Source organism: Saimiri boliviensis, chromosome 4, assembly GCF_048565385.1.
Source record: "Saimiri boliviensis isolate mSaiBol1 chromosome 4, mSaiBol1.pri, whole genome shotgun sequence".
Taxonomy (NCBI): Eukaryota; Metazoa; Chordata; class Mammalia; order Primates; family Cebidae; genus Saimiri; species Saimiri boliviensis.
The window spans coordinates 165,163,362-165,190,744 of NC_133452.1; the positions used below are offsets into that span (position 1 = coordinate 165,163,362).

Here is a 27,383-nt window from a genome sequence, read left to right on the forward strand (position 1 = left end):
TGACACCCTCCTGGGCTTCCAGTCACCAAGGTTTTTTCTTGTGGGAGAGATAAGTTTCAATGATCACTAGTCAGCCATCTTGCTAATTATCATTCTGTGTATTAATTTTGTATTCTGCATCTTCACTTAATTAGAATAGATGTATTAGAATTAGAATAGAATTATTAGAATAACCATTGTGACATCTAAACTTTTAATGAGATATTAGAGCCAAATATTATGAAGAGTATTACATATGGTCAAAGGAGCCTAGAGATTTTATTTTGAAATAATGAGATGATGTTGCATAAATGAAATAAAAAGGCAGAAGATACAATACAATGCTGCATGTGCTCAATATACATCCATTCATTAAAGCATATACCAGAGGATCACACGGCACCATGCATTTAGAGAAGTTGTTAACAAAGCAATGGCCTCACAATTTAACATGAATTAGCCAGCCTCACTGGTCTGTGATTTTACACTCAGTAGCAGAATGGTTCTGACAGTCATGATACTAATGACTTCTGTTGTTAACGTATTAGATCAGCTTGTTCATAAAGCACAATCATTATAACAGTTTGTTTCTGCTTTTGTAAGTAGTCTCAGAGTTACGACCATAAGTTATAATTACAAAGTACTTGTTTTACAGCCATATATTTTGGCATAGACTCTAAAAAGTCAAATTGGAATGTAACTGGGTGTTCCTGGTTCGTGGTTCCCCTGCCCCAGGAATGGGAGAAGAGGCCCTGGAGGAAAGAGAATGAGGGAGAGGGAGGGAGAGGGAGGGAGAGAGAGGGAGCGAGAGGGAGAGGGAGAGAGAGGGAGAGGGAGGGAGTGAGAGGGAGCGAGAGGGAGAGAGAGGGAGCGAGAGGGAGCGAGAGGGAGCGAGAGGGAGCGAGAGGGAGCGAGAGGGAGAGAGAGGGAGCGAGAGGGAGCGAGAGGGAGCGAGAGGGAGCGAGAGGGAGCGAGAGGGAGAGAGAGGGAGCGAGAGGGAGCGAGAGGGAGAGAGAGGGAGAGAGAGGGAGAGAGAGAGAGGGAGCGAGAGGGAGCGAGAGGGAGAGAGAGGGAGAGAGAGGGAGCGAGAGGGAGAGAGAGGGAGAGAGAGGGAGCGAGAGGGAGCGAGAGGGAGCGAGAGGGAGAGAGAGGGAGAGAGAGGGAGCGAGAGGGAGCGAGAGGGAGCGAGAGGGAGAGAGAGGGAGCGAGAGGGAGAGAGAGGGAGAGAGAGGGAGCGAGAGGGAGCGAGAGGGAGCGAGAGGGAGCGAGAGGGAGAGAGAGGGAGCGAGAGGGAGCGAGAGGGAGCGAGAGGGAGCGAGAGGGAGCGAGAGGGAGAGAGAGGGAGCGAGAGGGAGCGAGAGGGAGAGAGAGGGAGCGAGAGGGAGAGAGAGGGAGCGAGAGGGAGCGAGAGGGAGCGAGAGGGAGCGAGAGGGAGCGAGAGGGAGAGAGAGGGAGCGAGAGGGAGCGAGAGGGAGAGAGAGGGAGCGAGAGGGAGAGGGAGAGAGAGAGAGAGAGGGAGAGAGAGGGAGAGAGAGGGAGAGAGAGGGAGAGTGAGAGAGAGAGAGGGAGCGAGAGGGAGCGAGAGGGAGCGAGAGGGAGCGAGAGGGAGCGAGAGGGAGCGAGAGGGAGGGAGAGGGAGGGAGAGAGAGGGAGCGAGAGGGAGAGAGAGGGAGCTCCCATGCTGTCATGGGAGGGGATCCAGAGATGGAGTCCATACAGGTAAGGGGCAGGGGGACTTTTAATCTGGGAGTTACTCCCGCCCCATTCAAGTCCTCGTCCAGTGAGAGAAGTTCTTCCAAACTTCTCTGAAGTGACTGATTTTTGACTCTGATGCTGGATTGGTTGCCCAGCCCCCAGTCCTCGCATAGCTTTTCGTGGGCTTTCTAAACAAAGGGAGCTCACTTGGGCAGTCTGCCTTTCCTGTGCCTGTGAACGTTAGACAGAGAACTCTGCGCTCCAGGATGGAGATGTAAAAGAAGGCAGGTCAGGCATGTCACTGGGAAGTTCTTGTCTTTGAAACCATGCCCCTTTTGGACCCGGGAAGAGAAGTTAATACATTCTCTCAATAAAAATACAGAAAATGCAAATATTAATGTACTGTTTTATATTCAAAATGCTTTAACAAGATTTCTTCACAGCGATTCCGTACCAGTTGTTTCCTTTGCCAACAGTCAGAGCTGTCAACTGTGCGGCCTAACTACCACCCAAGACAGCTTGTCAGTGTAGAGCTGAAGATAATAAAGAAGGCCCAGTGCCAGCAAGGTAGACAGAGTCTTCCACCACCCCTTATTTTTGTTCATTCTCATATTCTTGACTTTCTAATGAATGTACATCTATTTCTCAGCTGTACCAGCTTTCAGATTCCTTCCTTTTACAGGTGATTTTTTTTCTGATGACACATTTTGCAGAGTCAAACTTTCATTTCCAGGCAACATTGGTAACTAAATTCTGTACTTCAGAGAAAATCTGAAATAGTGTGAAAGAAAACGGAAGCCTAGGGGATAAGAGTAGAAGAGCAAAATATGGTAGGAACCAGATCTCCTGAGTTAAAAATGCTGCCTTTAAGTAGATCACCATGTTATATTTAAGAAGAAACTTTAGTTGGGTCAAGGTTTTTGTGTAGGTTGGAGAAGTAGATAATGAAATGTTGTAAGCTGATTGATTAGCAGGCAATGTGATCTATTAGGACCCTTTGGATTGATAGTGTAGGATGCTGCGGTTTTCATAATACGAGAGTGAATTTCTCAGAGCAGAGTGCTGAAAGGACTGTGGGAAAGCACGAACACACATCCTAACCTGTAAGGGACTGTTCTGGTGTGTAAATCCTTGGGACTTTTTCCTAGGCCAGATTATTTATAGAATTAAATGACATCTCTAGAGAGTGACAGGCATCTCCAAATTAATAGATTTGAAACACTGTTATTTTTTTTTCCATCTTGGTAAATTATGATCTTCCCAACTACACATGCCAAACGGAGGGTTGTTCCTTGACCTTATTCAGTGCCTGGTGTCTCCCATTTGCCCCTGTGGATCAACCCTGCTTTTTGCAGTTTGCAATAGAAAACTCATCTGTTGGGACTGTCTCAGTAGGGTTTCATCTTCCAGTAGATTTTGGGCAAAAGGGAACCCCATCAATGTCAGCAGTGGGATCAGGGTCTTTATTTCCCTGCTCTTTGCCTGTGAGGCTGCTTTCCTCCATGGAATATCACTGCTGCTTTCAAGGTGGCTGAGGGCTGAGTATACATCAAGTTTTCACTTTCCAGTTTTACTAATGACCCTTCCTCTCTTCTTTTCAGGCCTAAGAGTGCTAATGGCCTGGTTACTGTTAGCCCCAGGTCCCATTATTACTTAAATTTCCCTGCAGTTACCACTTTGTAAATTCCTTTGTAAGTAAGCTCATTTTGAATTACTCTAAATTGAGCATTCTTGGGAATTACTCTTTCATGTTCTACCTCCATCCTGTGGCAAGAATCTACTTTCAACACATTATACAGAATCTTCCACATCTATCTCCCTACTACGATCTGGTTAGTCGTAAATAGCTATTGCCTGGGCTATTGCAATAGCCTTCTAACTGATCTTTACATATTGGTCGTATTGCCATATATTTTTTTCTGTACACAACAACAAAAAAAAGATGTAAATCATGTTGTTCATTTCTTCGTTAGAAAACCTTTCAGTGGACCACCTATTAAATTTAGAACTGCAAAGCCCTGACTTGTATGCATAGAGTTGTTTGTAGTAATCTCTGATGGTAGTTTTTCTGTGGAATATGTGGTGATAACCCCTTTATAATTTTATATTGCATTGATTCGATTTTTCTCTTTTCTTTTTTACTAGCCTAGCATATGGTTTATTTTGTTCATATTTTCAAAAACTCACTCATGGATTTATTGATTTTTTTGAAGTGTCTTTGTGTCTCTATCTCCTTCAGTTCTGCTCTGATCTTGGTTATTTGTCTTCTGCTAGCTTTTGATTTTCTTTGCTCTTGCTCCTCTAGCTCTTTTAATTTTGATGATAGGGTATCGATTTTAGATCTTTCCTTCTCATGTGGGCATTTATTGCTATAAATTTCTCTCTAGACTCTGCTTCAAATGTGTGTCAGATATTCTCATATGTTGTGTCTTCATTCTCATGGGTTTTGAAGAACATCTTTATTTCTGCCTTCATTTCATTATTTTTCCAGTAGTCATTCTGGAGCAGTTTGTTCAGTTTCCATGTAGTTGTATCGTTTTGAGTGAGTTTCTTAATCCTGAGTTCTAATTTGATTGCACTGTGGTCTGAGAGACCGGTTGTTATGATTTCTGTTCTTTTGCACCTGCTGAGGGGTGATTTACTTCCAATTATGTGGTCAATTTTAGAGTAAGTGCAATGTGGTGCTGAGAAGAATGTATATTCTATGGATTTGGGGTGGAGAGTTCTTTAGATGTCTTTTAGGTCTGTTTGGTTGAGATCTGAGTCTGTTTTTATATATAAAACCAACAAAGTGAGCCACTCATTATTTAAAAAACAAAACAAAACTCTAGGCCAGTTGTTAGCAATCACATGGAAAAAATATATATATTGTGTGAACTGTAAGAACATTCTGACTTAATATGTAAAGTATGATTGTTCAATGAGTATCACGGTAACAACTACAAAATGTCAGACACAGTAAGTATGGAAATTTAATCAGTGTATTTATATATTTTGAATAAAGCAGGCTAAACATCAGTGCCATTGATATTTTTCTATTTCAAACCCAAAGTTTGTGTTTCATTAGGCAATTTTGAGCATGCCCTAAAATAATTATGCATATTTTTTAAAAGGCAAGAAAAGTTACATTGCTGATATCAGTATTCCTGCAGAAATTTAGTAGGCTGTTTAATTTCTCTAGACCTGAAGTATACCTTTTACAGTGATTTTATGATCGCCTGTTCCTGGGGTGGCAGTGATGTCACATGAAGAGATATCTGACCCACTGTATCTTTGTAGGAATGACCTGAAAATAAGCAGAAGTTTACTTGCCTGAACTTTCAGATGAATTAGTAATGGACAATTTCATGCTATGCATACGACTTAAAATTTATTATTGGCAATGAATAGTTTTTTCCATTAACAGCACAGAATAGGTGATGATAAATACTCAAATTTCATGTGCAAGTTTGAGGCTTGAATGTAATACTTAGCCCATTAAACTAAAATTTCACTTGGCTTGCAGAAATCATAAGACATTCTGTTACTCTTGTGATGGTTCAAAGAACTAGTGGTTGATTTATTCACCAATTAATGAAGTTATATGATTGCTTGTGCATAAAAAATGCAGCATTAATTTTTATTACTTTAAAAACTTTTCTACAGTGTGCCATACCAGATCACTGGGAACAGAAAGGTAGCTTTCTATGGTACCTGCCTTCATGAAACTCAAAAATAAATTGTAATATGTTTGCAAGGTCTACCAATAGCATTTTAAAACTTCAACTCTATCCTGGATAAGATTAGTCAGGGGTTAAATGTATCATATTGGAAAGGGCTTGTGATTTGGGTTCTGATAAATTCAAATCACAGTGTGCCACCACTGATTCTATGGTCCTATTTTCTTAAGCTTCTTAAACATCTATTTTCTTATTTGTAAAATGAGGTAACACCCACCTCTTACTATATACACATTAACGTATCATTTATGAATATACAGAAATTTTCCCAAACTGAAACATGCTCTGCTATTTTGCCTACAAATATATCATGGAAGTCATTGCAGTTCAATGTAGATAGAGCTGCCACTTTGTTTTATGTGGCCTGGAATATCACAGGACTAACTACAAAGTAAATGTTCAGTGACAGCATGCTTGGAAAATAAAACGTTATTTGACCTTTAATCCATTATATGAATATATAATGTAACCATATTTCCATCGTTTTCAATTCCTTGCTATTATAAACTATAAGGAATTATTATCATGTTACAAGTTTGTCTATGGTATAGTTTTTAAAAGCATAATATTTGTGACAAAGTTATGTGAAATTTTAATTTCTACCCATAGAGATTGTAACTTTTGCAATCTCATTTGCAACGCATGAGATTAATAGGATGTTATTTTCATTAAAATGAAGGGTAATGCTGATAAGCCCAGAATGAAAGATGCTCAAAGACTTTCAGTTTCTATCTTGAGAGAATCAAGATTTGGGCCAGAACCTTTCAAGAGAACCTGCTGAGAGGAGCCATTTCCCCAGAGGGGTCTCTCTCCTTGCCACAGCCACATGATGATAAAAGGACTGGAAGATAGATAGAAAGTGGTCACTTTGGACATAAGAATTAAAACAGCAACAGCTCTTCACACTAACAAACTATATAATGAGCCCTCACCACTGCAGGACAAATGAAGTCATCTTTTTTCTTTCCTTCTTCCCCCACACCAGGGAGACTACCACCAGGAGAAAGAGGAAAACTGTACATGAAAGGACGTCGCACCTTTCTCATTTACACTTTGTACTACTGAAGGCACAATTATAGCCTGCTGTTGGGAGAGAGGTGGGTTTTGTTTGTTTGTTTTTGTTTTTTTTTGTTTTTTTTTTTTTGTTTTTTTTTTTTTTTGAGACAGCGTCTTGCTCTGTTGCCCAGGCTGGAGTGCAGTGATGCGGTCATCGCTCACGCCAGCCTCGACCTTAGGGCTCAGGTGGTTCTCTCACCTCAACCTCCCAAGTACCTGGGACTAGAAATGTGCACCACCATGCCTGGGCCTCCCAAACTGCTGGAATTACAGGCATGAGCTGCCATGCCAGGCTGAGAATAGAGCTTTGAACCAAAGCTTTAATGTGAGCACAATGAAACTTTAAGAAATGAGTAATTTTCTAGCAGCACAGGTAACTAATACAGTATGAACCTGGATTGTGATATCCAAAGTGCCGCACCTGGCCGTGACATTCTAAGACACACAATAGGTGAGTTTCAGTTTGCTGCCCTTCGTTGTGGAGAAAGACTCTTCTATTTTAAAACAAGTAACATCTAAAGAAATGTGCCTAAAACCTTTAAAAAGGGACTCTTTAAATGTATACAATGTAAGGTTTTCCTTTCTCAAATTGCTTGTCTGTGGTCTTCCATTTATACACCCTACCTGTGTGGTGTTTTTACAGTAAGATATTGGGGGTTGTATTGACATCAGGGGAGGAGGATTTAGAAATCTTGCTGACATACGCAGCAGTGCCTGAACACTTTTCTGAAGCCTCCTGGGGGAAAACATTTACTAGACTCTCAAATTATTTCCTTTTCTAAGACAAAATGTGAAATTTACTCTTCAATTAGGTCAAACATAGTCTTGAACTGGCTTTGTAAGGCAGTACAATCCTAAAAAGGTACAATTAGGAACGTAACTTTTCTGACAGTTATGGGTAGAAACAACAGGGCTCTTAGTGATTAACAGTTGCTTCCACAGTTTAAGCAACATTAGTATCCCTCTAACCAGTTCACATTTCAGTTATTTTGCTATATTAAAGGACAAACTTCACAGGCTAATTCTGTAGACTGCTCATGGCTCTGTGGATTGCATATACATATCATCAGTGACCAATCTCTTCTTTCAAATAGGTCACTGTGTATCTGTTCACACAGACAATGAAGTGTGGTCACCTTGTTTCCCAGTTATAAACTCATGTGATTGTTTTACAGACCTGGATAATCAAAAGATGAAACTGGCCAGGAACGAGGAAAAGCGATAATGCTAGAGTGAATCATGCATAAAGTGCAAATGGGTCGACTGAAGAAATTACTGACTGTTGGAATCCTGCCACTGCCGCCACTGGAGAGACTCTAGGTAAGCATCCAAGGAGATGACTGAAGCTGGGGTTGTTAACATGAGTGAGGACAAGGATACAGATATCCTAGCAAAGTTTACATGGAGAAAAACTCACATTTAAGCAACTCACAGATAGGTGATGGCATAAGAAGCTGAAAGGATTACAATGTTGGTGGATTGTCAGAGTCCTAAGTTTGGATCCGTTTCCAAGGCATAGAAAACATGCTCAGCCCTTACTTTGCCAGGAGAATTAAAAGGCAAACGCTGTTCAAACTACTCTTAAAAAGACTTTAGTACATTAGAGTGTTTTATTAGAGTGTTTACACTAATGTACTAAACAAATATTTTCCTGTATTTTAAATTTCCGTATACATTTATAAATGGAAGTAAGAGGTGTTTTTTTGTTGTTTTTTGAAAAACTGTTTTAAAAGGTCACAGAATTTTAAGTTTTTTCATAAGTTATCAGGATTGCTTTGCACAGTTTGTCTCCAGCTATTTCCATAGTCCTGTATTACTGTGAAAAGAACTATACATATACTTCAATGGATTCATTTACTGCTTTTGTTGATACTGAAAGTGTAAAAGCTGCTTCATTTAGTCACATACATGTTATACTGGGCAGTATCTTTTACCTCACATCTGGAAGGTTGGCTTCACTACATCCTTGAATATAGGTGTGGTGAAATTTGCCAGGATAAAATTTCCCAGGATAAAAATAACTGAAGCAAAGCATTTTGAAGCTGAACACCGGGTATCTCAATCAACTAGTTATTTGCCCAAAACAGCAAAAAAGCAGCCAGTATTTCCATATTCATATTTTGAATATGGAAATAATTTAACATATTCTTTATTCAACAAAGTTTTAGTGAGCAATTCAGAAAAGTTTAATGAGAGGCTATGCCTGTTGCATAGTCTTGCTTATTCTAAATCGATAGCAATTGGGCTACATCTCAAGTCACCGTCTGTGTGTCTACAGCTGCCCTCTGTCACTAACATTGGGTCATGAATCCTTCAAGAATGGGTAGTGCCCAAGTGAGTATACGCTGACAAAGGGCAGGTAGCTGAAAGAACTGATTATCTGCTGTATTTGAACTGCTCTTTGGAAGAGCAGCTTTTGAGGATTAAAAATTCCTGCTTACTGTCATTATAACATGGGATTAATAAGCACTTTGAGTCTCTCATCTACCATACTCTTAGTATGCTACGTGAGGGAATGAACAGCCTCTCACATTTAATGAAGACTGCTCATATAATGCTTTGAACTGGTAATGACCTACAAAACGTGAGATGGATAAAACATCACAGCTTCTCCAGTGAGCCCTGTGGGTTAGCCAATTGCTTAAGTTTCTGACAAATCATAATCTGTCCCCATGCGCCTTTGCTGGGCCCCACAAAACAAGGAGGTGGACTATTTTCTTAGCTGCCTCCAAGAACACAGAGTTCTCTCTTCCCTCAGCCGCCTCTGCTTCCTTCCTGGGAGGAGCAGGCTATCAGCATTTCTCATCTGGCCCCCAACTACCTGTCACTGAGGCCGAGTTCCAGGCAAGTGCAGCGAGGGGTGAGGGGTGAGGGCTCCCTTCTTCTGCTCAGCCTGTGCTATGCAACAGAGGAAGCTGAAAATACTAGGACCCTCATCACTCTTCTCCCACCACAGCTTGTGGGGTGATGGTTCCGTGTCAGAAGAGGTAAGCCAAGAAGACCCCAGTCTGATGTCACACCCCTGTTCCCCCAACTCCACTGAGGACTCAGCTAGAGCAGAGCAGCTTGGCATCATTCTCCCCTCCAGCTCCAGAGCTGTCTCAGAGCTTCTGCCTAGGGGAGATGCAGGCCATGTGACAGGGAGCTCCTAATCTCTTCCCGAAAGAACTGACTTCATTTGCAACAGAGAGCAGAGGAGTTCCAACCTAAGGGTCCTCTCTGCTGAAAGGCAAATGATTCATGGTCTAGGTCTAAGGACAAGACTTTCTACACAGTACAACTGGCCAGCTTGTCTGCAGGAGAGAACTGCAGAATTAAATAGGTGGGAGAAGTCCTGCTGGGGTCAGAACAGATCTCAGACATGAACCTCAGAAACTGTATCTCCAAATGAGTTACAATTTTTTGGATTAGTTTATAAAGAAAACTTTATGCCTTAGGGAATTGTTGAAAACAACGGAATGATCAGCAGGCAATTAGCAGAGTTAAACATCTAGGAGTCAACAGGGAAAGAAAGAGAACTGTACCAATACGGTTCATCCCAGAGTCATCCGGGGTGACTGGTCATACCCAAACCTGTATCTCCCTAAGGAGCAACATCAAAGGCTTAAGACTATGGGGTAGGGGTAGGGAGTAAAGGGTGGGAGAAATAAACCTCACTAATCACCGAAAAATAAGCAAGTAACTAAAACAAGTCTTAAAGGGAATGCCAGTACCCAGTGCCGATAACATATTATCTAAAATGTCCAGTTTCAAAAAATTATCGTAAGCCAATGAAGAAACCGCAGAGTATGACCAATACACTGAAAAGAAGGCAGTAGAAACTGCTTGTGAGAGTAACGAGATATCATATTCAATAACAAAATACTTTATGATGGACATTATCCAAATATGTTCACAGAACTCAAGGAAACAGTGATTAAAGAAGTAAACGAAGGCGGGGTGACAATGTGACATCAAACAGAGACTGTCAAGAAACAGAAATTACGAAACAGAACCAAATGGAAATGCTGGGATTGAAAACTACGTAACTGAAATAAAGCATTTACCAGAGTGGCTCAAAATGGATTTGAACTGGTGAAAAAAAAAAACAACAACAACTTAAAGATAGATTGATAGAGGGTATCAAGATGAAGAACAGAGAGGAAAAAATAATACAAATCAATAGAAAGATGAATAGAATCTTAGAAATTGTGGGAGATTATCAAATACATTAACATAGACATAATGGGAGTATCAGAAGGGGAGGAGAGAGACAGAGGAGGAGAATAAATATTTAAAGAAACTGGTTGAAAAGTTACGTAAAATCGTAATGAAAAGAAACCAGTTTGTCAGACCACAGTGCAATCAAATTAGAACTCCGGATTAAGAAACTCACTCAAAACCCCTTAACTACATGGAAATGGAAAAAAATGCTCCTGAATAACTGCTGGAAAAAATAATGAAATGAAGGCGGAAATAAAGATGTTCTCAAAACCAATAAGAATGAAGACACAACATACCAGAGTATCTGACACACATTTAAAGCAGTGTCTAGAGTGAAATTTATAGCAATAAATGCCCACATGAGCTGCAAGGAAACATCTAAACTCAACACCCTATCATCAAAATTAAAAGAGCTAGAAGAGCAAGATCAAAAAACTTCAAAAGCTAGCAAAAGACAAGTACTAAGATCAGTGCAGGACTGAAGGAGATAGAGACACAAAAACACTTTAAAATACCAATAAATCCAGGAGCTAGTTTTTGAAAATATCAACAAAATAGACTACAAGCTAGTCTAATGAGAGAGAAAAATAGAATAGATGAAATAAAAAATAAAAAATTACACGCCCCACAACCCTAGGGCATTTTCCTACAATGGAAAGTGGATTGGGGAGGCGGCCAGGGTCCTGAGGGCATTCATTCCGGCCTTGGCCATGTGGCCCCGCCTTCTTTGAATTGTGGCCTCAGAGGTACCTCCCTGCAAGTTTATACTCCTAGGTTAGCTTTATAATCAGGCCAATGTTAATGGAACTCTTGCTAAGGAATATTGATGCCCATCACCCAAATCTCACTGACCTGGCTCAGGGACACACTGGTATGAACCACCCATCCTGGAAGTCCACATCTTTATGGTGGTCACTAAAGGCATGCAGACAGTGAGCTTGAGTAACCATGATGCTAGTAAGAGTGATTAAGCTCAGCACATGGGAGGCCCCAAACAGATGATCGTGCATCTTAGCACAAGGAAATTATGAGGTGCCATAACGGGGAGGCCCCAGGGCTTGCACCATAAAATGGGGGATGCCCGAGACTTAGCAACTGCAGTTAATAACCAGGGATGTGGGTGTTCCTCTATTTGATTTCAGATGGGTGCTACTCTTCCCAAGATAAAGTCTCCTTTAAAATGCATCCTGGGGAACTGGAACCAATTTGACACCCAATCTTTGAAGAAGAACTGGTTCATTTTTCTCTGCTGAACAGCATGGCCATGATACCCCTGCCAAGGAGGAAACCTTGCCTCCTAAGGGAAGTATCCAGTATGACACCATTCTACAATTCGAGCTGTTTTGTAAGAGCAAAGGTAAATGGTTTGAGGTCCCCTATGGGCAAGTTTTCTTTTTTCTAAGGAATAATCTCGTTATGGAAGGGCCTGTTCCCCACACCCTACTAACCCCTCCTCAGGGCTACCCTCACGTTTGGGATTCCCTGTGGCTCCGCCCTCCACCAAGGCTGACCAGACCTCCTTAGCTCCAAAAATCCAAAAGGAACTCTGGAGGCCAAAATGGCCAAGGCTTCTCAGGCTACTAGGATGCCCAGACTCTGCCCCCTACAGGCAGTAGGAGGAGAATTTGGTCCAATTAATGTGCACACCCCCTTTTCACTTTCTGACTTAAAGCAAATCAAGTGGATTTAGGAAAATTTTCAGATGAACCAGACAAGTACATAGATGTTTTGCAGAGCCTGCATCAGCCCTTTGAATTAGATTGAACAAATACCATGTTATTGCTTAATCAAACCCTAACCAGCAGTGAGAGGGAGGCTGCTCTAGCAATGGCTCAAGAGTTTAGGGACACCTGGTACCTTAGTCAAGTATATGATCACATGACACCAGAGAAAAATGATAGATTTCATATAGGTAGACATGTAAGCTCTAGCATGGACTCTCGCTGGGATCCTGACTCAGAATGGGGGGGCCTGGAGTCATGGGCACCTCTTGACCTGCATATGTGAGAGATTAAGGTGAACTAGGAAGAAGTCCATGAACTATGTTATCCACCATAACTCAGGGAAAGAAAACCCAACAGCTTTCCTTGAGTGAATGCAGGAGGCCTTGAGAAAGTATACTCCCCTGTCACCAGGCTCCATCGAGGGTCAGTTAATACTAAAGGGACAAGTTTATTCTGTAGTCAGCAGCAGACATTTGGAGGAAGCTCCAGAAGCTGGCCCTGGGGCCACAACAGAGTCTGGAATCCTTACTAAACCTAGAAACCTCGGTGTTTTACAATAGAGACCAGGAGGAACAGGCTAAAAGGAACAGGAGAGATCAGAGAAAAGCCACGGCGCTAGTCATGGCCCCGAGGCACGCAGACCCCAGGGGCTGAAATGAGGCCAAGGCTTGGGTTAGCCACCAGTCTGGCAGAGCTTGTTACCACTGTGGCCTAATGGGGCGCTTTATACGGAATTGTCCCCAAAGAAACAGACACCTCGTCCTTGCCCCCTGTGCCAAGGGGATCCCTGGAAAGCCCACTTTCCCAGGGCCTGAGGTGGCTAACCAGATGGCCCAACAGCAGGAATGAGGATGCCCGGGGCAAGTGCCAGCCCAAGTCCTCACCCTCACACAGCCACAGGTAAAGCTGACCATAGAGGGCCGGGAAGTTGATCTCCTGGACACCGGTGCAGCCTGCCCTGCTTTACTCTCCTGCCCTGGACAGCTGTCCTCCAAGTGTGTAACTTTCCGAGAAGTCCTAGGACAAGCAGTCTCCCGATACTTCCCCCAGCCCCTAAGCTCTAATTGGGGAAATATGCTCTTCTTGCATGTCTTCCTCCTCATGCTAGAAAGTCCCACTCCCTTACCACGGTGGGACCCCACAGTCAGAGCAGGAGCCATTTTCTGTATGAACGTCATCAGGGAGGAAAATCTCTCTCTGCTGCCCATTGTTTCGAGATGGGATTAATCCCGAGGTCTGGGCAATGAACAGACAATTTGGACAGCCAAATAATGCGTGCCCAATTTGGGAAGGCTAAAGGATCCCATCTCTTTTTTTTTTTTTTTTAACCAAACAGTACCCCTAAAGAAGAGAAGCCAACAAGTGGCTACAGGATATTATAAAGGACTTAAAAGCTTGCAGTCTAGTAAAGTCCTGCAACAGCCCTTGTCATACTCCAGTTGTAGGAGTACAAAAACCTAACAGACAATGGAGGCTTTCGGGAGAGCTCAGGCTTATGAATGAAGCTGTAATTCCTTTATACCCGGCGGTACCTAACCTTTACACCTTGCTCTCTTAAATACCAGGACAGGCACAATGGTTTACAGTCCCAGACCTTAAGGATGCCTTTTTCTGTGTACCCTTACATTCTGACTCCCGCCTTTGAAGACCCTTTAGACCAGAGTTCTCAGCTCACCTGGACAGTGTTATCCCAGGGCTTTCGAGATATCTCCATGTGTTTAGCCAGGCTCTAACCTAGGACCGTAGCAACTTTTTATATCCAGGTACTGTGGTTCTTCAATATCTGGGTGACTTACTTTTAACTGCAAACTCAGAAACCCAGGGTCAGCAGGCCACCCAGGACCTCCTAAACTTCCTCGCCACCTGTGACTATACGGTTTCCAAACCACAAGCCCAGCTTTCTAGGGCTTATCTTGTCTAAGGGCACTTGTGCCCTTGATAAAGAGCGTCTCCAACCCATACTGGCCTTCCCCCATCCAAAGACCTTAAAACAGTTGTGGGAATTCTTGGGAGTAACTGGTTTTTGCCGATTTCCCAGATGTGGTGAAATAGCAAAACCCCTGCATACTCTGATTAATGGAACTCGAAAAGCTAACGCCCATCTAATACGATGAGACGCTATAGCTGAGGCAGCCTTTCAGACTCTAACGCAGGCACTACTGCACGTTCCAGCTCTAAGCCTCCCTCCAGGAAACAACTTCTCCCTATATGTTTTGGAAAAGTCAGAAGTGGCAATGGGGGTTCTCAGGCTCAGGGGACCATGCACAACTGGTGGCATGCCAAAGTAAAGAAGTGGATGCAGTAGCAAAAGGCTGGCCACACTGCTTGTGAGTTGGAGCCACGGTGGCTATACTGGTCTCAGAAGCAGTTAAAACAGTGCAAGGGAAAGATCTAACTGTATGGACTTCACAGAATGTGGCTAAAATGGTGGCCCCTAAAGGAGGTTTATGGCTGTCTGACAATGGCTTACTCAAATATCAGGCCTTAATGCTCGAAGGGCCTGTACTTCAGCTGCGCACCTTTGCAACCCTGAACCCAGCTACTTTTCTTCCTAAGAAGCACGCACACAACATGACTGTCAGCAGCTTACAGCTCAGAACTGTGTGTCTCAAGAGGATCTCTTAGACACTCCTCTAGCCAATCCTGACCTTAACCTATACACTGACAGAAGTACATTTACAGAAAATGGAGTTTGAAAGCAGGATATACAGTAGCCAATGATCAAACAGTGCTTACAAGTAATTCCCTTCCTCCTGGAACTGGTGCCCAGGTGGCAGAACTGGTAGCCCTCACTCAAGCTTTAAAATTAGAAAAAGGAAAGAGAATAAATGTATACACAGATGCCAAATGTGCTTACCTGGTTCTGCATGCTCATTCTGCCATATGGAAGGAAAGAGAATTCCTAACCTCGGCAGGAACTGCCATTAAATATCATAAGGAAATTTTAGACTTACGAAAAGCTGTCCAAGATCCCAAGGAGGTAGCAGTCTTACACTGCCGGGCTTACCAGAAAGGAGATAAGGAAGCAGAGGGCAGTCACCAAGCTGACCTAGAAGCAAAAAGGGCAGCTAGACAAGAATTTACAGAAGAAACTTTAATGCGGGAAAATCCTCACCGGAAAACCAAATCTCAGTACTCATCAGAAGAGGTCAAGTGGGCAATCCCCCAGGGACATAATCTTCTTCAGGATGGTGAGCTACTGAGGAAGCAAAAGTGCTCCTTCCTGTGGCCAGCTGGTGGCAAGTACTTAAAACCCTGCATCAAACCTTCCATATGAGTACAGAGAATACACATCGGATGGCCAAATCTATATTTGCAGAAAAAGATCTCTTCGTGGCTGTCCAACAAATAGTCAAAGGATGTGAAGTAGGCCAGAAAAATAATCCTTTAGCACATTGCAAAGCTCCTCCTGGGAAACAGTGAGCCAGTCGTTACCCAGGTGAGGACTGGCAAATGGATGTCACCCATATGCCTAATTCTGGGGGATACCAGTATCTGCCAGTATGTGTAGATACTTAACTAAACTGGGTTGAGGCTTTCCCCTGCAGAATGGAAAAGGCCCAAGAGGTAATAAAAGTCCTGATTAATGAAATAATCTCTACATTTGGACTCCCTGTCTTCAAATCAACGACCCTGCCTTCAAAGCTGCAGTGACTCAAGGAATTTCCAGGGTGTTAGGAATACAATATCATCTCCACTGTGCTTGGAGGCCTCAGTCCTCAGGAAAAGTAGAAAAGATGAATGAAATTCTTAAGAGACACCTAAAGAAACTGGCACAGGAAACCCACCTCTTGTGGCCTTCTCTATTACTAATAGCACTGTTAAGGGCTTGAAACTCTCCTCAGAAAATGGGACTCAGCCCCTATGAGATGCTTTCTTACTAATGATCTTGTATTAGACAAGGAAACAGCAGATCTAATAAAAGATATAACTTCCTTGGCTAAGTACCAACACGCTCTTAAACCCTTACCTGAAGGACACCCTAGGGAAAGAGTTGTTCTGCCCCGGAGACTTAACGCTTGTTAAGTCTTTCCCTTCAGACTCTCCCTCTTTAGGTCCATTTTGGGAAGGATCATTTTTGGTTATTCTGTCTACTCCAGTGGCAGTTAAGGTGGTGGAATTGACTCATTGATTCATCACACTCGACTGAAGCCTTGGACACTTCCTAAGGAAAATCATAGGCCCTCCACTCTGAAGCTTTTTTTTTTTTTTTTTTTTGAGACGGAGTTTCGCTCTTGTTACCCAGGCTGGAGTGCAATGGCACGATCTCGGCTCACCGCAACCTCCGCCTCCTGGGTTCAGGCAATTCTCCTGCCTCAGCCTCCTGAGTAGCTGGGATTACAGGCACGTGCCACCATGCCCAGCTAATTTTTTGTATCTTTAGTAGAGACGGGGTTTCACCATGTTGACCAGGATGGTCTCGATCTTTCGACCTCGTGATCCACCCGCCTCAGCCTCCCAAAGTGCTGGGATTACAGGCTTGAGCCACCGCGCCCGGCTCACCCTGCAGCTTTAAGTTCCAGGAGACAACCCTTTGTACACCTGCAACCCATTAGAAAATATACGTTTGCTCTTCCAACAAAATCTCCAGGAAAGTAACTACTCATGAGTCTAATTTACATCCTGGAATTACCAGAACTCACTCTCTTAACTTTGCTCTCTCAAACTCCAATAGTACTTTCCATAGTGGGAGGAAAGCCAGAATAATAGGAAAACTTAGTACTGGCATTAGAAAAGTTACTACCTTTACTCAGTTTTAATATAAGCTATCTCGAGTCCAATAATAACATGGAGAAGGTTGCTAATTCTCTCTGCAAAGGCAGCTCAGGCTGCAAAAACAGCTTAACTCTTTAGCTGCCATAGCTCTTCAAAGTAAAAGGGCCCTAAATCTACTAACAGCTGAGAGAGAGTGAAACTGTCTCTTTCTAGGAAATATGCTGCGACTTTGCAAACCCATTAAGTGCTGTGTTAAACAAAGTTAAAGAACTCAGGGATCAATCGAAAACAGGGCTAAAGACCTTCAAAAAACTGTATCATAAAGCTTGTGTAACAACTGGCTGTCCTGACTCCATCCTCTCCTAGGCCTGTTTATAACTGTTCTATATTTGTTGGCCTCTGGGCATCTCATCTTTAACTTTCTTGTCACATTCATTTCTCCTAGAATTCAAACCACATGGCCACAAATAATTCTGCAACTAAAAACTCCAGATGTCCTTGGCTCATGAGCTCTATCATGGACCTCTGGAACCACCTGCACCCCTGAAAGACTCCCCTCTGGAGGAAACCCCCTCTACCTCCAATTCAGCAGGAAATAGCTAAAGAGTGACCCACACCTATGTCCCAACAGAAGTTGGAATTTCTTGTTCAGAGTGTGGACTGAGGAAATGTATTAACTTCTCTTCCTGGGTCAAATAGAATTTCAATTTTTAGGTCCTTAAGAAATCGCCACACTGTCTTCCACAATGGTTGAACTAATTTACACTCCCACAAACAGTGTAAAATTGTTCCTATTTCTCTACATCCTCTCCAGCATCTGTCTCTAGATTTTTTAATGATCGCCATTTGAACTGGCGTGAGATGGTATCTCAATGTAGTTTTGATTTGCATTTCTCTAATGACCGGTGATGATGAGCATTTTTTCATATGTTTCTTGGCCTCATGTATGTGTTCTTTTGTAAAGTGTCTGTTCATATCCTTTGCCCACTTTTGAATGGGCTTGTTTTTTTCTTGTAAATCTGTTTTAGTTCTTTGTAAATTCTGGATATCAGCCCTTTGTCAGATGGGTAGACTGCAAAAATTTTTTCCCATTCTGTTGGTTACTGATTCACTCTAATGACTGTTTCTTTTGCCATGTAGAAGCTGTGAAGTTTGATTAGCAATCCCATTACTGGGTATATATCCAAAGGATTATTAATCGTTCTACTATAAGGACACATACACACGAATGTTCACTGCAGCACTACTTACAATAGCAAAGACCTGGAACCAACCCAAATGCCCACTGATGATAGACTGGACAGGGAAAATGTGGCACATATACACCGTGGAATACTATGCAGTCATCAAAAACGATGAGTTCATGTCCTTTGTAGGGACATGGATGAACCTGGAAACCATCATTCTCAGCAAACTGACACAAGAGCAGAAAATCAAACACCGCATGTTCTCACTCATAGGCGGGTGTTGAACAGTAAGAACACATGGACACAGGGAGGGGAGCACCACACACTGGGGTCTGTTGGGGGGAAATAGGGGAGGGACAGTGCTGGGTGGGGAGTTGGGGACAGAGCATGGAGAGAAATGCCAGATATAGGTGAAGGGGAGGAAGGCAGCAAATCACACTGCCACGTGTGTACCGATGTAACAATCTTACATGTTCTTCACATGTACCCCAAAACCTAAAAATAAAACTTCTCTTCCCAGGTCCACAAGACGCACGGTTTCAAAGGCAAGAACTCTGCAGCGACATGCCTGACCTGCCTTCTTTTATGTCTCCATCCTGGAGCCTAGAGTTCTTTGTCTAGCTTTCACTGGCACAGGAAAGGCAGACTTCCCAGGTGAGCTCCTTTTGTTTAGAAAGCCCACGAAAAGCTATGGGAGGACTGTGGGCTGGGCAACCAATCCAGCATCACAGTTAAAAATCAATCACTCCAGAGGAAGTTTGCAAGAACTTCTCTCACTGAACGAGGACTTAAATGGACAGGGAGTAATTCTCAGATTAAAAGTTTCCCTCCTTCTTACCTGTGTGGATTCCATCTCTGGATCCCCTCCCATGACAGCATGGGAGTTCGCTCTCTCTCTCTCTCCCTCTCCCTTCTCTTTGTCTCTCTATCTCTGCCTAATAAATCACTTTCTGCCAAATTCTTTAGGTTCAATATTTACTTGAACGAGCCCACCACACATACAGGAGCTCTTCCATCATTCCTAGGGTCCGGGGTCGGGGGAACCTGGAATACCCGGTTATGTTATGATATGACTTTCTAGAGTCTATGCCAAAATATATCGCTGTAAAACAAGTACTTTGTAATTATAACTTATGGTCATAACTCTTAGAGATTACTTACAAAAGCAGAAACAAGAAACTGTTATAAAGATTGCGCTTTGTGAACAAGCTGATCTAATATGTTAAGCACAGAAGTGATTAGTACCATGACTGTCAGAGCCATTCTGCTACTGAGTGTAAAATCACAGACCAGTGAGTGTAAAATCACAGACCAGTGAGTGTAAAATCACATATCCAGACTCTTTTGAACATATGTAATAGTCTTAATATTTGGCTCTAACATTTCATTAAAAGTTTAGATATTGGAATGGTTATTCTACTTTAATAATTCTATTCCAATTCACCTATTCTAATTAAGTGAAGTTGCAGAATACAAAATTCATACACAGAACGATAATTAGTAAGATGGCTGACTAGTGATCATTGAAACTCATCTCTCCCACAAGAACAAACCGTGGTGACTGGAAGCCCAGGAGGGTGTCAAAGTTGACACTCACCCTCTGCAGCCCCATCTCCTCCACCTGGATTAGACTGTCCCAGAGACAGGCGGGAATTCCCTATGGGAAGAAAGTAAGCAGAAGAATCCTATCAGCCTTCATTGTCACCATGAATACCTACAGTTCTTACCACAGGAGAAGCCCACAGTCCTTGCAAGCCGAATCCAGTTTGGAGTGCTAACAGGAATTCACACAGCTGCACTGTTCTGGATTAGCAGCATAGAATGTATACTTTCCCCTGCCCAATCACCCCTTGTAAGCCACGCTGCTGTAGCAGAGCAGCATCTTAAGACAAGCGCTGCATCTGGAGTGTATTCTGGTCTGGGGTGCAGTAGGCACCACACCTCTTCAGCACTGGGGCTTCATTTTCATTATTCCAAGGCCACACAGGTGGCTAAATAACACAACCCTAGCTGTGCAGAGCCTGAGCCTGGGATTACCTAGGACTCTGTCCTTCACAGCAGAGAAACCAACTCCGACTGCCATGATGTCTGCTGGAAAAAGAGTCTGGCAGTCTTGCCCAGGGCAAAACTTTCCTTGAAGCAGTCAAACTATTGCATGCCTTCCCCAAAGGAGGAAAAGTCTGTGAGTCACCTAGCAGCTGACATACCTCTGGGAGAGCACAGCAACTATACACACATGCTCAGGGCTTCAGGAGGAATCTGCTGCACCACCTCTGGAAAACACATGCCCAGGCTAACCAAGAGCTGGGCACCTAAATCTCAGACACAAGAAACAGCCCCACAGGCTGTCCCTGGGAGATGTACCTCCAGGCCAGAATGGCAGCTGTAACTCCACATTTCATGATTCAGAAACAGCCCTGCAGGCCACCCTGAAACGTATGGCTGGGTATTTCTGTGCCCATGTCACAGGCCTCAGGAAAAGCCCCATGATCCACCTCCATCAGATATACTGCCAAGCCAGCCAAGAAGTTGTACAACCATGTTCTGAGCCTGAGAAACATCCCCATCTGAACCCCTAGGACAATTAAGCAGCTGTGTGCCTGTGTGCTGGGCCTGATACACAGCCCAGTGGGCTGCCCGTGGATGAAATGACCCCAAGCTGACTGAACAGCTATGCACTCATGTGCAGGGGCTGAGAAACAGCCCCACAGGATGTTCATACTCTATACACCTCTAGGCTAGCAGAGACAATATTCAGCTGCATCCTGGGCCTGAAAAACAAACCCAAGGCCCTCTGATACCGAGCCTGACCCCTGTCACACTGAGTCCCTTACAGCTACTTCTGGAGCTAGTGAAACAGCTCTGAAGGTCTCCTGGCAGTCACACGCCAAGGATGGCCAAGTAAATGTATATCCATGCCCCTGGCCAGACTGACAGTCCTGTGGTACTAACCACAGTGAAGTAGACTGTGAGTTGGTTAACCCACCTTATAAACACACACACCTCTGACCTGAGAAACAACATGGTGAGCCCACCTCTGGCAAAGCTGAACTACCACTACCACAGATTTTCTTAGCTTGGGCCACTGAAACACTCCAAATCATTCCTAGATGGACTACTGCTGAGAAATACATGGAGACTATAATACTGCATCCACCTACAAGTAAGGTGTATTAGTCTACTCTCAGGCTGCTAATAAAGACATACTGGAGACTGGGTCATTTATAAAGAAAAGAGGTTTAACTGACTCACAGTTCAGTATGACTGGGGAGGCCACAGGAAAGTTACAAAATGGGGGAGGGGAAGAAAATTCGACCTTCTCGTGAAGGATAACATTAGGGGAAACACCTAATGTAGATGATGGGTGGATGGATGCAGCAAACCACCCTGGCCTGTATATACTTACGTAACAATCCTGCTCAATCTGTACAAGTACACCAGAACTTGAAATATAACAAAAATTTAGATTCATTCTCAAAGCAAAGTAAGCATCTACACTCTATGCAAGACATATAGATACAACTAAAAATAATCCATAAATATTATGAATAAAAGACAATACACAGAGTAACATGTGAAACAAATGCAAACATGGAGAAAACAGGATTTGCAATACTGATATCAGACATACAGTGCAATTCATGACAAAAAAATTGAACAAAAAATCCTTTGTAATACTAAGGAAAATTTGTAATAATCAGTTATTAATTTATACACCAAAATCCCACAGCAATGGATACATCAAGCAGAAATGACAAACATGCAAAGAGAAACTGATAGAAACACACTCGTAACAAAACACCACTCTTAGTCTAACACAGGTAAAATAAAATACAAATAAATACATAAAAGAAATAGGTAGATCAAATATATATATATATATATAGAATAAATAAGCTTCAAAAGAAAAATGTATTTTAAAGTAATTGGCAAGAAGATTGTATATATTCAAGATGTGCAATGTTATGATTTGATATACATATTGTATAATGATTATCACAATCAAGTTAACAATCCATCATCATTCGTTCTTAACCACGTATGAAACATTCGTGGAAAATGAATCACAAAGAAAAGTCAATTAGTATCTAACACCATTAAAACCCTAGAAGTAAACCGAGGCAAAACCATTCAGGACATAGGCACAGGCAAGGACGTCATAACGAAAACACCAAAGGCATTGGCAACAAAAGTCAAAATAGACAAATAGGATCTAATTAACCTCCAGAGCTTCTGTACAGCAAAAGAAACAATCATTAGAGTGAATTGGCAACCAACAGAATGGGAAAAAACTTTTGAAATCTACCTATCTGACAAAGGGTTAATATCCTGAATCTACAGAGAACTAAAACAGATTTACAAGAAAAAAAAAAAACCATCCAAAAGTGGGAGAAGGATACGAACAGACACTTTTCAAAAGAAGACATATATAAGGCCAACAAACATGCGAAAAAATGCTCATCATCACTGATTATTAGAGAAATGCAAATGAAAACCACATTGAGATGCCACCTCATGCCAGTTAGAATGGTGATCACTAAAAAATCTGGAGACAACAGATGCTGGAGAGCATGGGAAGAAATAGGAATGCTTTTACACTTTTACACTGTTGGTGGGAGTGTAAACTAGTTCAACCATTGTGGAAGACAGTCTGGTGCTTCCTCAAGGATCTAAAAATAGAAATTCCATTTGACCCAGCAACCCAATTACTGCATATATACCCAAAGTAAAAATCATTCTATTATAAGGACACATGCACACGTATGTTCATAGCGGCACTGTTTACAATAGCAAAGACCTGGAACCAACCCACATGCCCATCGGTGATAGATTGGACAAGGAAAATGTGGCATATATACATCATGAAATACAATGCAGCCATAAGAAATGATGAATTTGTATCCTTTGTAGGGACATGGATCAATCTGGAAACCGTAATTCTCAGGAAACTGACACAAGAACAGAAAACCAAACACCACATGTTCTCACTCATAGGCAGGTGTTGAATAATGAGAACACATGGACATAGGGAGGGGAGTATCACATACTGGGGCCTGTTGGACGGGCCAAGGGAATGACAGTGGGGTGGGTGGGGAGGTTGGGGGAGGGATAACATGGGGAGAGGTGCCAGATGTGGTTGATGGGGGATGGAGGCAGCAAACCACATTGCCATGTGTGTACCCATGCAACAATCCTGCATGATCGGCACATGTAACCCAGAACCTAAAGTACAATAAAAAAAGAAAAGTCAATTAGTTCCACAAAACAAAAAGGATTGAAACACTATCTTAACACATTGCAATAAAACTAGGAATTAATTTTACTATTTGTAAAGCTCTCACTTTCAAAGTAAAAGCCTCTCTATTAAACGATCTGTGGAATCAACTAATGACAACATGTAGAATTTCTAGAATTAATAATGGAAACACTCCACATAAGTACCTATTGGATAAAATATAAACAATAATAAGAGAAAATTGTATATCATCAGGTACTTATATAAATAAAACAAAAAATAAAAACAAATTCTGAACTCAAAAGAATGGACCTAAGTACCTTGGATCATGCCTATAATCTCAGTGCTTTGGAAGGTCAATACCTGAGAATTGCTTCCAGCCAGGAGTTTGAGACCAAACAGGGCAACATAAGGAGACAATAAAAAAAAAAAAAAAAAAAAAAAAAAAAAAAAAAAACTTTAAAAAATTGCCTAGAGTGGTATTGTGTGCCTGTAGTTCCTGCTACTCCAGAGGCTGGGACAGGAGAATTACACAAGGCCAGGGGTCTGAGGCTGAGACTGCAGTGAACTATGATCTGGCTACTGCACTCCAGCCTAAGGACAGAGCAAGACACTTATTTAAAACAAACAAACAAAAATGTTTCCTGGACAAAATAGAGATGGCTGACTAGTCACAGCCAGTGAGAACATACCCCAGGGAGAGACTAAGACATAGAAAACACTGGTGCAGTCTGAGCAGATCTTCAGAGGGAAGGCATTGAGAATAGAGGGAGAACACAGATGCTGGGCTGAAGGAAGAGAAAGCTGAAAACTCTGCCTGGGGCTACAGCACACCAGGATTCCTTCCTGGGTCCCAGGACTACTGGGGAATGAGTGCATTGAACAGGCAAGGAATGACTTCCTCTTGCTGTGGACCTCAGGAATCATGGCAGCAACTGATCCCATGACGCCTACAGACACCTGAGCTAGCAGGGAGAGCTGCTTAGAGAGGGGCAGTGGGTAGGGCTCCAGCCTCTGCATTGCCCAGGGGGTTTCCTACAGAAATGTCTTCAGTGGAGTATGACCAGGAATGCCTACCCCTCAAGGCTGGCCATGTGCCCTTAGGAGACTTTAGCCTTAGAGAAACTGTTAGGCCTGAACAGAGCAAGGTGGCCTTGCCTGTAAGACGAAGCAGTCCGATTTCAGCTCCCCCTTGTCAGCTGCCCTCTTCCAGGGCCCCAGCCTGGCTGTTCATGCTCACAGTACATCCTTGGATGCCCAACCAGAGTGCCTCCAGCACTGAACCTACCATATAACACAATTAAACCCCCAAGAACATCAAAAAGGTAAAAGAAAAACAAAATCCAAAGGACAGCAACTTCAAAGATTAAAGGAACATCAGCACACAGTGATGAAAAAGGACTAGCACAAGAATTTAGGCAACTCCAAGAGCTGGAGTGTCTTCTTACCTCCAAACAACTGTACTACCTCCCCAGCAATGGTTCTTACCAGGCTGAAGTGACAAAAATAGAATTCAGATATGGATAGGAATGAAGATCATCAAGATTCAGGAGAAAGTCAAAACCCAAGCCAAGAATTTAAGGAATACAATAAAACAATCTAGGAGATAAAGGTGACGTGGTTATTTTAAGAAGGACCAAACTGATCTGATAGGGCTGAGAAACTCCTGTCCAGAATTTCACAACACAACTTCAAGTATTAACAGCAGAATAGACCAAGCTGAGAAAAGAATCTCGGAGCTCAAAGACCAGTTCTCTGACGTAATTCAGTCAGAAAAAAAAAGAAAGACAATAAAGAAGAATTAACAAAACCTCTAAGAAATATGGGATTATATAAAAAGCCCAAGCTTATGACTTATGGGCGTCCCTGAAAGAGAAGCCAAGAAAGAATTCAATTTGGAAAATATATTTCAGGATATCTTTCATGAAAGTTTCCTCAGCCTTGTTGGAGGCCAACATTCAAATGCAAAAAATGCATAAAATCCATGCAAAATACTACATAAGAAACCCATCCCCAAAACACATATTCATCACATTCTCCAAGATCAAAAGCAAAGAAAAAATGTTGAGGACAGCTGGAAGAAGGGATATGTCACCTATGCAGGGAAACCCATCAGGCAAACAGGAAACCTTTCAGCAGAAACCCCAAAAGCCAGAAGTCATGGGTGTCCTATGTTCAGCATTCTTAAAAGAATATGCATACAAGAATTTTGTATCCAGCCATACTAAGGTTCATCAGTGAAAGAGAAGATCCGTTTCATTTGTCATTAACAATAAAAAAAAGAAAAACAAACGATCCATTTCAGACAAGCAAATGAACAGACCAATAATGAGTTCTAAATTTGAATCAGTAATAAAAAGCCTACCAGCCAGAAAAAGCCCAGAACCAGTTGGGTTCACAGACAAAATCTCCCAAATATACAAAAAAGCGCTAGTACCATTGCTACTGAAACTATTTCAAAAACTTGAGCAGGAGGGCCTTCTCCCTAAGTCGTTTTATAAGGCCAGCATCATCCTGATACAAAAACCTGGCAGAGACACACAAAAAAAGAAAACTTCAGGTTGAAACCTATGATGAATATTAATACTAAAATTCTCAGCAAAATATTTGCAACCTGAATACAACACATCAAACCGCTAATTTATAAAGATCTAATATTCTTTATATGTAGAATGGAAGGTTGGTTCAACATATTCAAATCAATAACTGTGACTTGTCACATAAACAAAACTAAAAACAAAAATACCAGGTTTAGTTTGGGTATAAAGACTGAGGGCACCTTTCAGAGACTTAAGATCTGGGCTTTTCTCCAAGAAATTCTTTTTCAGGCCATTTTCTCCTGCATTAAAGTATTGCTACAAAGAAAAAAAAAAGCAGAGGCATTGAAAAACAATTGGAAGAGGGAATTTATTACTGTAACAGAGAAGTTCAATTGGAATAATACAATTTGATCAATGCAAGATAGGTACAAAAAATGGCGCCACCTTTCTCCTATTGCTACGTTATTATCATCTAATTCAGGTCCCCTTGATATCTCTGAAATGACACTCGACATCACAGAGCTCATATCCCAGAAGGCCTAAGCCTTTTTCTCTTATGCAACACTTTAAACAAATGAGATTTATGCTGACATAGAAGTTGGAACACTTACAGAATAACATTATATAAAAATTCGCTCTTATGAAAAAGAAAAGCTGTTCATTTTGTCGTGAGTAAACACTACTAATTGTTGTTGTGGTGGTACTTTAAGTTCTGGGGTACATGTGCAGATCATGTTGCATAGGTACGTACATGGCAAGGTGGTTTGATCTACTTATGCTTTCTATGTGGATAATTATGTTGTCTGCTTCTATAATTTTTGAAAATTCTTTTTTTTCATGTAGAGAGAAAGTAATAATCCCCTATTTTATGTGAATATAACATTTAAATAAAAGTGACATGGAGAGCATGAAATTAGGACCCCACCGAGCTCATTCATAGAAGTGTAAAAATCCTAAGTGAAATACTGATAAAATGCAAGCTTTTGTGGAAGACAGTGTGATCATTCCTCAAGGACCTAGAAACAGAGTACCATTTCACCCAGCAATCCCATTACTGGGTATATACTCAAAGGATTATAAATCATTCTATTATAAGGACACATGCACACATATGTTTACTATGGCACTCCTCACAATAGCAAAGACTTGGAACCAACCTAAATGCCCAGCAATGATAGACCGGATAAAGACAATGTGGTGCATGTACATCATGGAATACTATGCAGCCATAAAAAAGGATGAGTTCATGTCCTTTGCAGGGACATGGATGAAGCTGGAAACCATCATTCTCAGCAAACTGACACAAGAACAGAAAACCAAACACCTCA

The 27,383-nt window shown here is 42.1% G+C and overlaps 1 long non-coding RNA gene across 1 annotated transcript in view; it reads left to right on the forward strand.

Moving 5' to 3' along the window:
- Positions 1-7,804, forward strand: part of LOC141584177 (uncharacterized) — a 61,461-nt gene extending 53,657 nt beyond the window's left edge. Inside the window, exons 3-4 of the long non-coding RNA XR_012517116.1 lie at positions 6,379-6,490; positions 7,625-7,804. This is a non-coding gene — a long non-coding RNA (uncharacterized LOC141584177). The remainder of the gene's footprint in view (positions 1-6,378; positions 6,491-7,624) is intronic.
- The last annotated feature ends 19,579 nt before the right edge of the window (positions 7,805-27,383 follow it).